We start from the raw sequence: 17,445 nt of genomic DNA, 5'->3' as shown, positions 1-17,445 counted from the left end.
CATAGACGTCTCCAAGGTCATGTGGCTGGCATGACTGCTTGGAGCACCGTTACCTTCCCGCCAGTGATACCTAATGATCTACTCACATTTGCATGTTTTCGATCTGCTAGGTTGGCAGAAACTGGGGCCAACAGCGGGAGCTCACCCCCGCTCCCTGGATTCAAACTGCCAATTTTTCGTTCAACAAGTTCAGCAGCTCAGCAGTTTAACCCACTGCGCCACCAGGGGCTCACTTTGGATAGTATAGGGCAAGGTTAATACTGCTGTGGAGTTTGGTTTGCTGTCTATTCCTCCGTTCAGAAGATTTGGCCTCACTTTCTTTCCCTGCTGTAATTGGGTTTTGGAAAATGTGGCTTGTTGTAGAAACAAGGATTGGTGAGGAAGCGTCAGTGGAGACCCCTTTTCCCCATCAAAACTCTTCCAGGAGAGAACTTCCCTCCCTATGGATAGATTTCTCTCACTTCCTGTTGTCTCACCCCCGTTCTTAACAAGGAGTTGGATGTTTGTAACCCAAGGAGTGCCTGTATTATTATATTTGTTACATGTACATAACATCACAGCACACATGCACATTAGGTCCAAGTGTCTGGGATTCATCTCTGAATATCAGGCTCTTCCCAAGGGCCTAGGATATTAGAGGTATTTTTGTAGAATGTGCGCAGTTCTGAGAAGTGCTGCCTCTGCAGCATGTGGATTGGTGTTCTGTCCAAATGAAGGCTTTCCGAGGTTTTTGGAATGCCTCCAAGAGCACCAACCACTATTGGTATCACTGTTGTTCTCTTTTGTCATAGTCATCCAATTTCAATTTGTAAGTTCTTGTATTTCATGATCTTTTGTAAAATTTAACTAATTTTGCTTTTGAGAAGCCATACGGATTTTTCGCTTAGAATTATGTCCAAGGCCGAGGTGTCAACCTTGTGGCCCTCCAGCTGTTTGGGCCTCCAACTCCCAGAAGACCTGGCCAGCTTGTCCGATGTCTAGGAACTCTGGGAACTGAAGGTCAAAACACCTGGAAGGACAGGAATTTGACACCACTGTCCTATGGGATGTAGAGTTAAAATACTTTTTTGATTTAGAACCAAAGGGCTTTCCCCATTTAGATAGCATACAAGAGAAAGAGAAAGTGCTGGGGTCTATGTTAACATGTCAGCAACCTAACTCGGTTCTCACATATAAAGTAACCACTGAAGGACAAAATCAAACCACCCTGCATTGCTACTAAAGGCTCTATGACTGAACCCTTGTCTTTTGTTTTTCTCCTTTGATGACAATGTTACTCTTGCTGTGAAAAGCACTGAATATTATGTTAAGTCACTGTGCTCTGAAGTTATTTAAACAATTATTATGTCCCCCATAAATGTTTCCTCTTGCCTTGGGCTGCTTGTTCTTGAAAGGGGCTACTCTTTCATCAAAGGTTATCTTTCCATGGTGATTCACAAGGTCCACTCACAATTTGGGTATATGTGGCAGGTCTGATATTTACAGTAGAATCTTAGAGACTAACTGAGAGCGTGACATTAGTAGCCTGAGCTTTCATAGATTATGAAGAAATAGCTTATACTTCAGCTTTATTTTCTCAGACTCTTTTGCATAGGGCCCTTACAGAGAAGCCCTATATCCCAGGATCTGATCCCAGGTTTTCTGTTTATCCCAGATTATCTGGCAGTGCGGACTCATATAATCCAGTTCAAGGCAGAAAACTTAGGCTCAGATCTTGGGATATAGGGCCTGTCTGGAAGGGCCCATAGTATAAACATTTATTGTTACTAAGTTGGTGAAATGTGACTGTGAGCTATAAAATTTATTTTTCTTGAAACTTGTTTGTTCGTTCAGTCGTCTCTGACTCTTCGTGACCTCATGGACTAGTCCACGCCAGAGCTCCCTGTCGGCCATGGCCACCCCCAGCTCCTTCAAGGCCAAGCCAGTCACTTCAAGGATAATATACATCCATCTTGCCCTGGGTCAGCCTCTCTTCCTTTTTCCTTCCATTTTCCCCAGCATCATGATCTTTTCCAAGCTTTCCTGTCTTCTCATTACGTGGCCAAAGTACTTCATCTTTGCCTCTAATATCCTTCCCTCCAGTGAGAAGATAGGCATTATTTCCTGGAGGATGGACTGGTTTGCAGTCCAAGGCACTCTCAGAATTTTCCTCCAACACCACAGTTCAAAAGTGTCTATCTTCCTTCGCTCAGCCTTCCTTATGGTCCAGCTCTCACATCCATAGGTTACTATGGGGAATACCATTGCTTTAACTATGCGGGCCTTCATTACCAGTGTGATGTCTCTACTCTTCACTATTTTATCGAGATTGGTCTTTGCTCTCCTCCCAAGAAGTAAATGTCTTCTAATTTCCTGGCTGCAATCTACATCTGCAGTAATCTTCGCACCTAGAAATACAAAGTCTGTCATTGCCTCCATGTTTTCTCCCTCTATTTGCCAGTCATCAATCAGTCTGGTTGCCGTAATCTTGGGTTTTCTTGATGTTTAACTGCCACCCAGCTTTTGCACTTTCTTCTTTCACCTTAGTTATAAGGCTCCTCAGCTCCTCCTCGCTTTCAGCCATCAAAGTGGTATCATCTGCATATCTATGGTTGTTAATGTTTCTTCCAGCAATTTTAACTCCAGCCTTAGATTCATCAAGCCCCGCACGTTGCATGATGTATTCTGCCTACAAGTTGAATAGGTAGGGTGAAAGTATACAGCCCTGCCATACTCCTTTCCCAATCTTGAACCAGTTTGTTGTTCCATGGTCTGTTCATACTGTTGCTACTTGGTCATTATACAGATTCCTCAGGAGAGAGACAAGGTGACTTGGTATCCCCATACCACCAAGAACTTGCCACAATTTATCATGATCCACTGAGTCAAAGGATTTAGAATAGTCAATAAAACAGAAATAGATGTTTTTCTTGAAACTAAAATGTAAGAAAGGGGGATTCTGGGGCTAATCTCTCTCAATATATGTTTGTGTGTTTGTTTGTTCTACAAAGATTCTTACTTGGCTTGATGTATCTGGACCAAACTTGGTAACAGAACTTTAATGATCCAACTTAAAATACTGATGGAGTTTCAACTAAAAAATTGCCCCCTTTTTGTGGCAGGATATCAAAAGTTAACAAAATATGTGTACAGAAGCAACCACAAGGTGGCACTCTATAGATAAAAAGGCTACCACAGAGGGAGGGATCATAAATGAAAGCATGCTAGAGCTTCACTAGGGAAACAATCAAGGAATCCCTTTCAAAGGGTCACCATGTTGCCATGAAGAAGTTCCAATGGAAGCCCATTCAGAAGACAGATAAAGATAGAAGTGACCTGGAGAAAGGAGAAAAGAGTCCTTAAGATGATTTTTTTTCGTGTCAGGAGCAACCGGAGTTGCTTCTGGAGTGAGAGAATTGGCCGTCTGCAAGGACATTGCCCAGAGGACGCCCGGATGTTTTGATGTTTTACCATCCTTGTGGGAGGCATCTCTCATGTCCCCGCATGGAGCTGGAGCTGACAGAGGGAGCTCATCCGCACTCTCCCCGGGTGGGATTCGAACCTGGCAGCCTCAGGTCAGCAACCCAACCTTCAAATCACGAGGCTTTTATCCCCTAGGCCATTGCAGGCTCCAATCTTAAGATGATAAAACTTGGGTAATAATTCAATTATTGAAGTGTTGTGTGTTTTCCAGGCTGTATGGCCATGTTCTAGCAGCATTTTCTCCAGATCTGTGGCTGGCATCTTCAGAGGATCCTTGAGATGCAGCCAAAATGTCAGGAGAAAATCCTGCTAGAACTCAGCCAAACAGCCTGAAAAACACACAACTCCAGTGATTCTGATTGTAAAAGCCTTCAACAATAAATTCAGTTCTCTATTTAGAGCACTGAGTATTTTAAATACATAAGAAAAAAGTCACCTGAGTTAATCTGTGCTGAGAAACTGAGTGCTTAAACTTTTATAAAGCAGGAATGTATGTACCCAGTATTGCCCAAGTTATACAATTTCTAACGGGACCATTTATAAAATTGTAAAGCTGACAAGTATTGCTTTACATTTTTACAAGTATTTACATTTTTACAAGTATTGCTAAATTACATTTGGGCAACGTCGGGTATATACCTTTTCTCCCTAAAGGTGTGTCCTCTGGCTGTCTAAACACTTGCCTGTGGTTCCATTAGTGCTCCATGAATGATCCTCTTTAAATGCTTCAAGACATTATTTTCTAATCATTTTGCATATTATAACAGACAAGTATAACAGACAAGTGATGTCTCTGGAGACATGAATGCTAGAGTCCTAACAATTAAAAATATGAGCCACAGAATTCAGGTTCACTCCTGGGGAAACACGCTCAACATTGGGCTGCAAACAACTTTGTGTTCCTTTTATCCACAGTAGCAGTACATAATTTATTAGCTACTTTCCACAAACAAATGAGATAGACTTAATTAAAAAATCTACATCCATAAATGATGAGTGTTGTAATGTTTTTAATGAATTGCAATGAAACTCCTAGATGGATGGGAGGAGATTTCTGATTAAAGACTACCCAGTATGACTGCCCTAAACTAGCCCAAGCTGAATTAATAGCAGAGTTACGATTCTCAATTCTACCATTCATTCCCTGATGCCATTATGCTCTTGGTGCTGAACCTCACTAAATATTGCTAGTAAAGTGAAGGTAATGGCACTCAATGCTAAGTGATTTAATTGCTTAAATTAAAAATACAGATATAGCAACAGCTAATGAGGCATAAAAGCCACCGAAGTTAGAACATATCAAAGTATTCTGGTGTCTTTGGGAGGGCAACTGGTTTTCGGAACAAGAATGGGAGCAAGTGATGCTGAAATCCTCTTGTGTACTGCTTCTTAAATTGTGGGTCCCCACTCCAAGGGGAGTCCCTGTAGCTCAAAGCTGGGGGCACAAAAATGGAAACAGTAAAATGTTTCTGAATGCCATTCATTTTTACACAGATCTATTAGCAACAACTTGCTGTGTTTACAATACACTCTGCAGAAAATGCTTCAGCTGTACTCCACAAAAAGGAAAACCAGCCTTGCAAACACTGATTTGTTATCAATAAATGTTTGCTTTTTAATACCTATTTTATATACCTATATTCCCAGTTATTGTAAAAATATCTCAGGCAGAAAGAAGTCACAAGTGGAAAGAGTTTAAGAAGACCTGCTCTAGCACATCCAACCTATTACACTTTGAGAGGAATTGATAAAATTCATGTATCATTGGGAAAATAGGCTGCTACCTTTTCTTTGGTGAAACACAAGCCAATAGCTTCTGAGCAGTCTGTTTCTTTTTTATTTATTCTGCCTGCTCTTTGTCTCAATTGTAATTTCTTATGGACAATGCCCTCCCAAATTTCGGCTCCAATTCCATCCTCAAACACGATTAATGTTGTAATGAGAGGGAATAAAAATAACGCAAATGCTAGAAGAGGATTTTTCCTTAAGTTTTAGAACTCAGTAATAAAACCTAATATATCAAAATAAACATACCACAAATTTCTAATCCAGTCCTTCATGGTCCAAAACACTGCCAGGATGCATACCCTGTTTCCCCTAAAATAAGACATCCTCAGAAAATAAGACCTAGTAGAGGTTTTGCTGAATTGCTAAATATAAGGCCTCCCCCGAAAATAAGACCTAGCATCGTTTCTATTTGGAAGCATGCCCGCTGAACAGAACACTAGAGCATGCAGGTTTGGTAAATGTACATACCATAGATTGATGTATATGGAAATAATGGTAGTAACAAGAAATTCTTGATAGGATTCACAGTTTGTCTGATTATGCTGGTTTGTGATGACAACTACTATACAGTATATAATAAATGATCATTTTTTTTGTTCAACAATAAATGTGAATTCTTCTTCATGGAAAAATAAGACATCCCCTGAAAATAAGACCTAGAGCATCTTTGGGAGCAAAAATTAATATAAGACACTGTCTTATTTTCGGGGAAACACGGTATTGATTTGAGGCAACAGCTAAAAAAGTCAATGGGTTCTGGGATGCATCAAAAGGACTTTAGTGTCTAGCTTAAGGGAAGTGGTGGTGCCCCTCTATTCTGCTTTGGTCAGACCTCATTTGGAATAACACTGTCCAGTTCTGAGCACAACAATTCAAGAGAGAGATTGACAAACAGGCGACAAAAATGATCAAAGGTCTGAAAACCATGAATCCCTATGAGGAGAGGCTGAAAAATTTCGGTATGTTTGGCCTGCAAAAGAGAAGGTTGAGAGGAGACATGATAGCCACGTTGAAATATTTGAAAGAATGTCATAAGGAACAGGGAGCAGGCTTGTTTTCTGCTCCCCTGGAAACTAGGACTCAATGGAGCAATGGGTTCAATTACAGGAAAGGAGACTCCAGCCGAACATTAGGAAGAACTTCCTGGCTGTAAGAGCTGTTCAGCAGTGGAAGCTCTCTGCCCCAGTGAGTGGAATCTCCTTCCTTGGAAGCTTTTAAACAGAGGCTGGATGGCTATCTGTTGAGGGAACTTTGATTGTGCTTTTCCTGCATAGCACAGAGTTGGGCTAGATGGCTCACGTGGTCTCTTTCAGCAATATATTTCTTTGATGTAATAATTGCGGTAATATCCTATATACTCAATCAGAATAGTTAAATGGGGTTTGCTTCATCATAGGCACGTGTTTCTAATTAACTTGTGCCATTCATTTCTAAGAAGATATTAGAAAATTGATAAAGGAATGCCTTTCTGCGTTCAGACAACTTTTTCTGCTGTGAAGTCATTATCTAAGATGGCCACATTTTGGGTTTTTTTTTCTTGGCAATGTTTGTTCAAAGGGAGTTTGCCTTTGAGGCTGAGAGAGTGTTTCCATGGTGGATTGGAGATGTGAACCCTAGTCTCCAGAGTAATATTCGAAAAATATTGCTTGTCTTGGCGGCGGGGGGGGGGGGGGGGGGGGGAATAAACGTATTGTATGCAAATGTATAGGCATGGGATAATGAGGCTGTAGCTACAATTTAATAATTAAACATTGTCCCATTATATAATGCCAAAGAAATGCAAAGGACATTTTTTTCCAGGAGGAGTTACATAATAGTAATATGTGAGCTTATTTCACATGTCTAATCTGCATTTCTACAGTACACTTTGCGTTTTCCTTCTGTATGTTTCATCCCATGTGTTTTAATCCTAAGTGGCACATGCAGTGACATTTAAAAATGTTCAGACAAGTTGCTGAAAAGATGGCCTTCACAAATTCATTCACAGAGCTATGAACACAGACAATAGCTTCATTGTACATTACGTGTACTAATACAAGAGCCCTGATTATTGCCCATGTAAGACTATGTAACAACACTTGAAAACTTTTCTGTCCCTGGTTTGAAAGTATTATTTCCTGATGAATTGTGCCGTACCGTACATACTTTAAAAGTAGTTGTTATACTCCAGAAATTTAGCTTTTGTGGCTGCCACAAACTATGTTGAATTGGTTGAGACTGTGAGAAATTCATTGAAGAACTATTATTTATTTACAGCATTTAAAATTAAATTAATAAATTTAATTAAAATTAATTAAACTATAGCAAAATGTGCTGTAGGATGTCCCACGACAACAAAGTTTTGCTGTTTAACAAACCTTTACCATGTTTTTATGATAGAACCAATTTGGAAATGACATTTTAAACCCAGTAACAAAAATTGTGTTACAAGGGTTGAATGAAAAGTAATGCCTCCACCTTCGTAACTCAACAGATGGCAGTACTGGTATGCGGAAGATACTGGCTTGTTCGGTAGATCCTCCTCTACAGTTCAATTTGACAGGAAGCCTTAGCATTGAACGGTTGTGTTGTTAAAGTGCAAAGTATGGAACCCTGTGCAGACGGTCGGTCAATGCGACTTAAGCAACATGCAGTCATTGAATTCTTGACAGCAGAAAGTGTCACCCCAAAGGAGATTCATCAGAGAATGCAAACCATTTGTGGTGATTGTGTTGATGTGAGCACTGTGCATCGTTGGGCGAGTAAGTTCAAAGATGTTGAGGTGGGAATATCTGACCTGCATGACAAACAAAGAGTTGGATGTCCTGTGATAGCAACCACCGAGTTTCAGAAGCAAAAGGTTGACAGACTGATTCAGGATGATCGTCGTATCACTCAGAGAGAAATTTCAAGCATAATCAGTATTTCACAAGAACATGTGGGTCACATTATTGCTTTACTATCAGAAGATCTGTGCACAATGGGCAAGCGTCCTGCATTGCATCTTTTTGGATCCTGTGTTACCATCTCTCTCACTTCCCCAACTGTATAAATATATGTAATTATGGAGATATTAATATCACGTGGCACTGTGTTTTTCGGATCTGGCTGCCGCCTCAAGTAACCCTCTCCAGAGCAATGCACAGCCAGCAGCCAGGGTGCATCTACACTGAGGAATCAATGCAATTTGACACCACTTTAATAGCCGTGGCTCAGTGCTATGGGATAATGGGATTTGTACTTTTGGTGAAGCACCAGCATTCTTTGTCAGAAAAGGCTTTCAAAGCTACATATTTAATTCTTCTACTGCATCGAGCCATGGCAGTTAGTGGCATCAAATTGCATTAATCCTACAATGTAGATGCACCCCCAGTAGTCACAATCACTCTAAAGAGCTGGATATTCAACTTGTCCTTCCGTGTATGGGTGCATCTACACCATAGAATTAATGCAGTTTGACACCACTTTAGCCACCATGCCTCAGTGCTATGAAATCAATAATAAACTTTAATTTTTATTCTGCCCTATCTCCCTGAGGGGACTCAGGGCAGTTAATCAAGAGCTGTTGAGATCCATAAAACTATTGAAAAAGTACTATGCCTGATGGCTGGCTCAACATTAGTACGTGTGAAAAGGATCTTGGAGTCCTCACAGACAAATTAAACATGAGCCAACAATGTGATGTGGCAGCTAAAAAAGCCAATGGGATTTCAGCTTGTAGGAGTATAGTGTCTAGATCCAGGGAAGTCATGCTACCTCTCTATTCTGCTTTGGTCAGACCACACCTGGAATACTGTGCTCAGTTCTGGGTACCAACAACTTAAAGAAGATGTCGATAAGCTGGAATGTGTCCGGAGGAGGGCAACTAAAACGATCAAGGACCTGAGAACACGCCCTATGATGAGTGACTTATAGAGCTGGGCATGTTTAGCCTGCAGAAGAGAAGGCTGAGAGGAGACATGATGAGGGCCATGTATCAATATGTATGGGGAAGTCATAGGGAGGAGGGAGCATGCTTGTTTTCTGCTGCCCTGGAGATTATCTAAGAGGCACAAATATCTATATCAAATACCAAATAGTGAAACGACAACTTGTTATACACAATAGTGTTATACAGGACTTAAACATATGAGTCAATTTAACTGAGAAATGAATAGCTGAACAAAGATATATAATACCCAATAATGCAGTTTTTTTTCTTTGTAGAGATTACTCATATAATCAGTGTTTTTGTCTTCACTCGTACATACAGTATTTTAAATATAAGTCCCGTTGGTAATCTGTATACTCCTTGCGAAGGTAGTTCAAACTGTCAGAGTTATAGCTTCACTTTTCCATATAGTCTTATAATTGGTTGATAAACAAAGGGAAAGGAATGTGTTTTTTAAAAGTCTCTGTAGCAATGAGTAAGACACTTGAGGTGTCCTTGGGAAAGTGTCAAACAAAGATTTCCAGGTTGTAAATTATTATTATTATTATTATTATTATTATTATTATTTACAGCATTTATATTCCGCCCTTCTCACCCCGAAGGAGACTCAGGGCGGATCACATTACGCATATAGGCAAACATTCAATGCCTTTTAACATAGAACAAAGACAAACAAACATAGGCTCCGAGTGGGCCTCGAACTCATGACCTCCCGGTCAGAGTGATTCATTGCAGTTAATTGCAGCTGGCTTGCTCTCCTGTCTACACCACAGCCCGGGCCCAAATGCTTCTTTCGGGAACCTCCCTTCTTCGGGATTCTACCGCATCTTCACTAAAGGCTCACTTTTGAAAGCCTATCTGTAGAGCCATTCCTCATTAGAAACACAAATTTATTGAATCTAAAAATACGTATGTGAAAATACAGACTTTTCAAAAAACACATTTCTTTATCAACCAATTATAAGACTATACGGAAGAGTGAAGATAGAACAATGGTTTCAAATTACAGGAAAAGAAATTCCACCTGAACATTAGGAAGAACTTCCTAACTGTGAGAGTTGTTCAGCAGTGGAACTCTCTGTCCTGGAGTGTGGTGGAGGCTCATTGGAGGATAGCCATCTATCAGGGGTGCTTTGAATGCGATTTTCCTGCTTCTTAGCAAGTGGTTGAACTGAATGGCCCACGAGGTCTCTTCAACTCTATCATTCTATGATTGTACTAAAGCTAAAAATACCCATGCACCCAGAGGCATTCCTATTAGGAATAACAGACAGGTCATTTCTGAAGTCGCATGACAAACTCTTCGCACTGATGAGAATTGCTGTGAGAATCCTTTATGTATGATCTTAGAAATTGGAAGAAACACCAGAAGTGGAGGAATGGATTGTGAAAGTGGCAGAGGTGGCTGAGATGGATATTCTGATGAGATAACTTCAGTCAGAAGACCCTTTGGAGTTTGGGAAAGGTGGGAACCCTTCAAAAGGTTTCTAGAAGGAAAAACTATTTCAATGCGGGGATTCCATGTTTAGAATGGAAAGTGTGACCATTATAAAATCTAAATTTCTAACATATTGTTTAATTTCTTCTGAAGAAAGACATGATGAAGATCTCTTTGGAACTATTTGATGTGATCTTCTTTTCCATGGTATAGGTATTATGGCAAAATTTTAGAGATGAGAACGTTAAGCTTGTGTTCTGAAAATGTATAGTTGTCAAAAATATTCTGAATGTTGAATTTAATACTAATTGACATTGTTCTCTAAAAAGCTGACAAAAGTAATTCATGGATTTATAAAAGGATAAAATCTGGGGAGTGGTGATTTCAACGGAGCAATTAATTCAAAGTTACAACACTACATAATGTTACCGTGTATTGAACTGCCTTTTCTGTCACTTTGTTGTAAAACATGATGTTTTGGTGCTTACTTTGTAAAATCATAATATAATTTGACGTTTAATAGGCTTTTCCTTAATCCCTCCTTATTATCCAACATTTCTGCCGGCCCGTTTATGGTGGATAAGCAAGACTCTACTGTAATATTAAAAAGGCAAAAGACCTTGCAAAACTTCAACTCTCAGGATACCATAGCATTCAGCCATGGCAGTTCAAGTGGTGTCAAACTGCACTGGATCAGGCAGTGTGGATCAGGCATGGGCAAACTTGGGCCGTCCAGGTATTTTGGCCATGCCTGGTGTAGATGCAGTTTTGTGCCTTCAAGTCCCATTAGGTACAATCCCATGAACAAAATGGTGTTCCTTATTTAGAATGGCAAAATGTTCAAAAAGATTCTGAATTTGTGAGTGACGCAGGAATGACCAGAAAAAGGAAATAAAGGGTCTCTCTTTTAGTATATTAAATGCAACTTTGTTGTGGGTGGGTGTGTCACTTTTCTTGCTGTCATACATTACCGTTGGTTGGACCACAAGGAAACAAAATGGCGGACGGACGGCGCCTTCCCACCGTCTGCTGCTGTCCTCCCGCCATACCCGCTCTGTGTTTCCACACGAAAGGAGGCGCGGTACTACAATTCCCGTGAAGCCTTGCGCGCAGTAGAGCGCGCGGAGATGGCTTCGGGAGCCGCCTTCGAGAAAGCCTTGAACAGGGCCGAGTTTGGTACCATCTTAGACGAGCGCGCGCGCACACACGCACGCACTCGCGCACTGAGTGTCTCGCGCGCTCCCCCTAGCGGCCCGACGTCACGCCGCTTTCGTTCCCTCGCCTCATTGCTTGAGTTTCCCCTCAGAGAGAGCAGCAGTCCCTTAAGGACCGGGAATGGTTGGTTATCAAGGCCCGCCCTGAGGGGAGATGCTTTGTGCTCAGGGAGGCAGAGAAAGGTCAGTGAACCGAAAAGGAGGCTCGAAGTGAGATTTCGGAAATGGGTGCAGACTCTATCACCTCATTCTAAGGATTGCCAGTTTCAAAATGCTCTTTGCCCTCAAGGACCTCAGTGGTCCCTCACCATTGTATTCCCTCAGCAGTGCTCACAAGGTAGGTCAGGCTGAAAACAAGGGTAGAGCATCTTTTGTGAAGCCACACGTTTTTATATAGTCTAAAACAACCATAAAAAAGACAACAAAACTAAAAATAATATAAATACAATTAATTTATTAATTTATTGTGTCAGAAGCGAATTGAAAATACAGTTATAATGTATTTAAAAGCCACAAACAAAGTTAAAAACTTGGCATTATACTAAATTTCCTTTGACCTGAATGAACCTGGTCACTTCAGCCCCTTCCACACAGCTGAATAAAATCCCACATTTTCTGTTTTGAACTGGAATATACAGTATGTCAGTTTGGATTCCAATAGGCCAGAGCCCTTCCACACAGTCATATAACCTAGAATATCAAGGCAGAAAATCCCACAATATCTGCTTTGAACTGGGTTATCTGAGTCCACACTGCCAAAGCAGAAAATGTTGGATTTTATCCAGCTGTGTGGAAAGGGTCCCAGTTCAAAACAGATATTGTGGGATTTTCTGCCCTGATATTCTGGGTTATATGGCTGTGTGGAAGGGCCCTTCAAGTGCGTCTGGTGTCACTGTGAGAAGGTCCTCCATTCTGCATGTGGCAGGGCTCAGGCTACATTGTAGTGAGTGGTCTGTGGTTTGCTCTCCTCCACACTTGCATGTTGTGGACTCCACTTTATATCCCCATTTCTTAAGATTGGCTCTGTCCCTCGTGGTGCCAGAGCGCAGTCTGGTCAGTGCCTTCCAAGTTGCCCAGTCTTCAGTGTGCCCAGGAGCATGTTTCTCAACTGGTTTAAGCCACTGATTGAGGTTCTGGGTTTTAGCCTGCCACTTTTGGACTCTTGTTTGCTGAGATGTTCCTGTGAGTATCTCTGTAGATCTTAGAAAGCCATTTCTCGATTTAAGGCATTGTCTTGTTGGCTGACACCTGAACAGAGGATGGGCCGGAGATGTCAATGCTTTGGTCCTTTCATTGTTGGCTGCTTCTTCCCAGTGGATGTCAGGTGGTGCAATACTGGCTAAACATGACCTTGGAGGAGTCTACGGATAACGCTGGCTCTTCGGTTTAGAAATGGAGATGAGCAGAGTCAGAAATGACTTCACTTAATGTCAGGAGAAAACCTTTACTTTAGTATAATTTCTCCAGTGGTTTAGGGTGTAGACATCCTGTGTTCATGCGGCATGTCTCATTAAGAGCCACATCCACTGTTTTAACGTGGTGAGATGTATTCTACACTGGGCATACGTATTCAGCAGTAGAGTAGCAAAGCGCAAGGTCAGATGTCTTCACTGTGTCTTGTTTGATCCCCAGGTTGTTCCAGTCAGCTTTCATAAGATATTATTTCTAGCACCCACTTCTTGTTTGATATTCAAGCACTGCTTCTTATAAGTCAGAGCATGGTCTAGAGCAGGGGTCCCCAAACTAAGGCCCGGGGGCCAGATGCGGCCCTCCAAGGTCATTTACCTGGCCCCCACATTCAGTTTTAGACTTAGCCTCTCCCAAAGTCTGAAATGACTTGAAGGCACACAACAACAACAACAACAATCCTACTTAACTTGACTATTTCATTGGCCAGAAGCAGGCCCACACTTCCCATTGAAATCCTGATAGGTTTATGTTAGTTAAAATTGTTTTTATTTTTAAATATTGTATTGTTCTTTCATTTACTAATATTGTGCTATGGTAATAATATAATATATTGTGTATACATATAATATTGATAATAATATAATGTAATACAATATAATACTAATAATAATACAATATAATAATTATACAGTATGTATTAAATGTAATATTACTAATAATATTACAGTATAGTGGTATAGTACAATATAGTAATATATAATGCTAATATTGTGATATGCTAATAATATATATTATATGTACATACAACTTGTAAGGTGCTCTGACTCCCCTTTGAGGTGAGAAAGGGTGGGGTATAAATGTAGTAAATAAAAAAATTGTTGTTTTTGGGGATTTTTTGCACTACAAATAAGACATGTGCAGTGTGCATAGGAATTTGTTCGTATTTTTTTTCAAATGATAATTTGGCCCCTCAAGAGTCTGAGGGACCATGAACCGGCCCTCCACTTAAAAAGTTTGAGGACCCCTGGTCTAGAGTAACTCTCAGATATTTTGGTATGCTGCAATGCTCCAGTGGGATTCCTTCCCAGGTAATCCTCAGAGCTCGAGCTGCTTGTCTGTTGTTAAGATGAAAAGAATACATCTGTGTTTTAGATGGATTAGGGATCAGATGGTTTTCCCTGTAATAGACAGTAAGAGCACCTAAAACTTTGTAGAGTTTCTGTTCAAACATTTCAAAGCGCCCTGCTTGAGTGGTGATGGTACAATCATTAGCACAGATGAAACTTCCCGTCTCTTCTCACAGTGGTTGATCATTTATGTAAATGCAAAACATTGATGGAGCAATCACACTCGCCTGAGATAGGCCATCCTTCTGATTATGCCATCTGCTTTTCTTACCCTGCAACTCAACAAAAAGTGCCTGTTTTGTAGCAGATACAATTAATAAAACTGCATCACAAAAACTTAAGTTGCACAATACAGACAGTCTTTAAGTTATGAATTAAATAGGTTGTGTAGGTTTGTTCTTGTTGAATTTGTTTGTAAGTCAGAACAGGTTCATTATTTTTTAAAATTTTATTTTTCCATGTTGAACATTTTAAATGCATTTTAATACTCAAAATCTCAGCATTTTCAACACAACAGTTCTCGTAGCATGTAAACTAACTCAGTTATAGTTAAATAACCTTTACACTTTTTTCTGTCTTAAGCAAAAAAAGTGTGTGTGTATATGTGTGTGTGTGTGTGTGTGTGTGTATATATATATATATATATATAATGTTATTTCTTACCTGCCTCTCCTTGTGGTTCAAGGCGGGTTACAGTATAATTAAAACACATAAACATTGTAAAAATAACACAAATACACATATTAAAACATATTTCTATAAAATACGTATTAAAATATACAAAATGTAGATTACACAAAGAACATGTGTAAAATTCATGTTTAAAAAACTGTCTAGGTAGGCCTGCTGGAAGAAATGGGTCTTTAGATGGTTTTTTAATTCCGACAGCTCATTTAGCTGTCTGAGCTCTACTGGCAGGTTGTTCCACATTCATGGAGCGGCTGATGAAAATGTCCTCTGAGTGACGGTTGCCAGTCGAGTTCTGGTTGGTTTGAGTAACTGCCCCCCAGATCACCTCAGTGTTCGGGGCGGGTTGTATAGGAGAAGGTGATCCTGTAGGTAACCTGAACCCAGCCATGTAGGGCTTTAAAGATCGAAACCAATACCTTGTACTTTGCTTAGAAACTGCTTGGCAGCCAGTGGAGTGACTTAGGATAGATGTAATATGCTCACTCTTAGATGTTCCTGTAACCAGTCTGGCTGCCATATTTGGAACCAGCTGGAGTTTCCAGACTTGATATAAAGGTAGTCCAATGTAAACCGCATTGCAGAAGTCCAGCCTTGAGGTTACCAACCATGTAGGGCTTTAAAGATCAAAACCAATACCTTGTACTTTGCCTAGAAACTGACTAGCAGCCAGTGGAGTGACCTAGGATAGGTGTAATATGCTCACTCTTAGATGTTTCTGTAATCAGTCTGGCTGTCATATTTTGAACCAGTTGGAGTTTCTGGACTTGATACAAGGGTAGCCCAATGTAAACCGCATTGCAAGTCCAACCTTGACGTTACCAGCTCATGCACTACCATCTTCAGGTCTCCCAAATCTAGGAAGGGGTGTAGCTGGAGTATCAGCCGAAGCTGATAGTAAGCACTCCTGACCGTTGCATCTACCTGGGTTGACAAATGGAGAGACAGATCTAGGATATCTATCTATCTTTCTATTACTTGACAGTATAAATCTCCCTCTGAGTAAGTAATTAGTTCTTATTTTAAAATAAGTTAAACATAGTACAATCAAGCAAAGTTAAAGCACTTCCAGATTTTATTTAAATTTCCAAATCTTGATTTTAGCACTATTGAATTCTGTTTCCCAGGAAGCATTAATGCTTTTCCAGGAAACGGAATCCAACAGTTCCTACCTTGGTACAGGACTTCGTCCTTCATTTCAAATACCACATTTGTTAAACTTACTCTGCATGTAAAACACGACATGTAACCTTACATGTTTTCTTCATGTCTACCGTTAAAAATATGGATAACTCTGTTATTAATGGAAAACACAAACTGCTTTATCATTCCATAGAAGTGCAAAAACAAAGAATACTTTATCTGATGTTTCTCATAATTAAATACAGTATCTCAGACATTACTTTTTAACATTTATTCTAATTTTAAAACAGGTTCATTTTTTTCATAAATTTTATTATACTAACATTAACAAACAACATTCAATGTAAACAGTATACAAAATAGTGAACATTTTACAAACACTTAAACCAGGTTCATTTTTAAGTGTAACTACATATATAAGTTTTGGATAGCATAGGGAAGGATTAACACCACTGTGATGTTTGTGTTGCTGTTTGTGCCCCTGTTCAGAAAATTTCACCTTACTTTCTGTCCCTGTGGCAATTGATTTTGACACATGTGGCTTATCGTGGAAACAAGGATTAGTGATAAAGCTTCAGTGGAAACCTCTTTCCCCATGATAACACTTTTTAGGAGTGAATTTCCCTTCTGAGTGGTAGATTTCTTTCACTTCCTGTGGTCTAACCCCCATTCTTAACTGTAAGTCAGATGTTTGTAACTCGGTGACTGCCTGTATTGTTGTCGACCGCGTTTTAGGGGATCGGGCCCTTAAGGAGAGACCCGTCCCGGTCCGGAGGGAACGGACCTTGGCGAAGCCAAAAGGAGAATATAAGCCGCAATACAACCTGAAGCCGAAATGAAGAAGGTCCGCCAAAGTTGAAGGAAAATCCGCCAAGGAGTCTTTATTGAGCGATTCAGCTGAAAAGGACGCTAATAGCGATCATTCAATCTACTAGCGTACCATATAATCAAAATACAGCCATATTTATACAAAATTTCAGTCTGACAGCCCTTTGAATTTCCCGCCCCGCTCCCCTGCCCATCTGATCGCGGATAGGCTAGAGTGTTGAACGAGGCGGGCTTTCGTTTCCCGCCTTGCTCTGCTGGCCCAATGGGGAGCCGCTTTTTGTCCCCACTCGGGCCAATCAGAGAGGAGGAGGCGGGAGCTATTGAAACAATGAAGTGACAGGGCAGGAAATATCAGATTAGTCCTTGCCCGGCCGATTTCTAAAGGGATTAATGACAGTCATCAGGGGTTCCTGTCATGTACACTGATTTCAGATATGC

At 40.5% G+C, this 17,445-nt stretch overlaps 1 protein-coding gene across 2 annotated transcripts in view; it reads left to right on the top strand.

Moving 5' to 3' along the window:
* The first annotated feature begins 11,866 nt into the window (after positions 1-11,866).
* wnk3 (WNK lysine deficient protein kinase 3) overlaps positions 11,867-17,445 on the top strand; it is a 148,966-nt gene continuing 143,387 nt past the window's right edge. Inside the window, exon 1 of one of the 2 annotated variants that reach the window (XM_062971191.1) lies at positions 11,867-11,995. The gene's annotated coding sequence lies outside the window, so the exon portion shown is untranslated. The other variant, XM_062971192.1, reaches the window with a different exon arrangement.

Source organism: Anolis carolinensis, chromosome 2, assembly GCF_035594765.1.
Source record: "Anolis carolinensis isolate JA03-04 chromosome 2, rAnoCar3.1.pri, whole genome shotgun sequence".
NCBI classification, from domain to species: domain Eukaryota; kingdom Metazoa; phylum Chordata; class Lepidosauria; order Squamata; family Dactyloidae; genus Anolis; species Anolis carolinensis.
The sequence above is the reverse complement of the archived record's forward strand: the minus strand, read 5'-3'. Positions and strand labels throughout refer to the sequence as shown.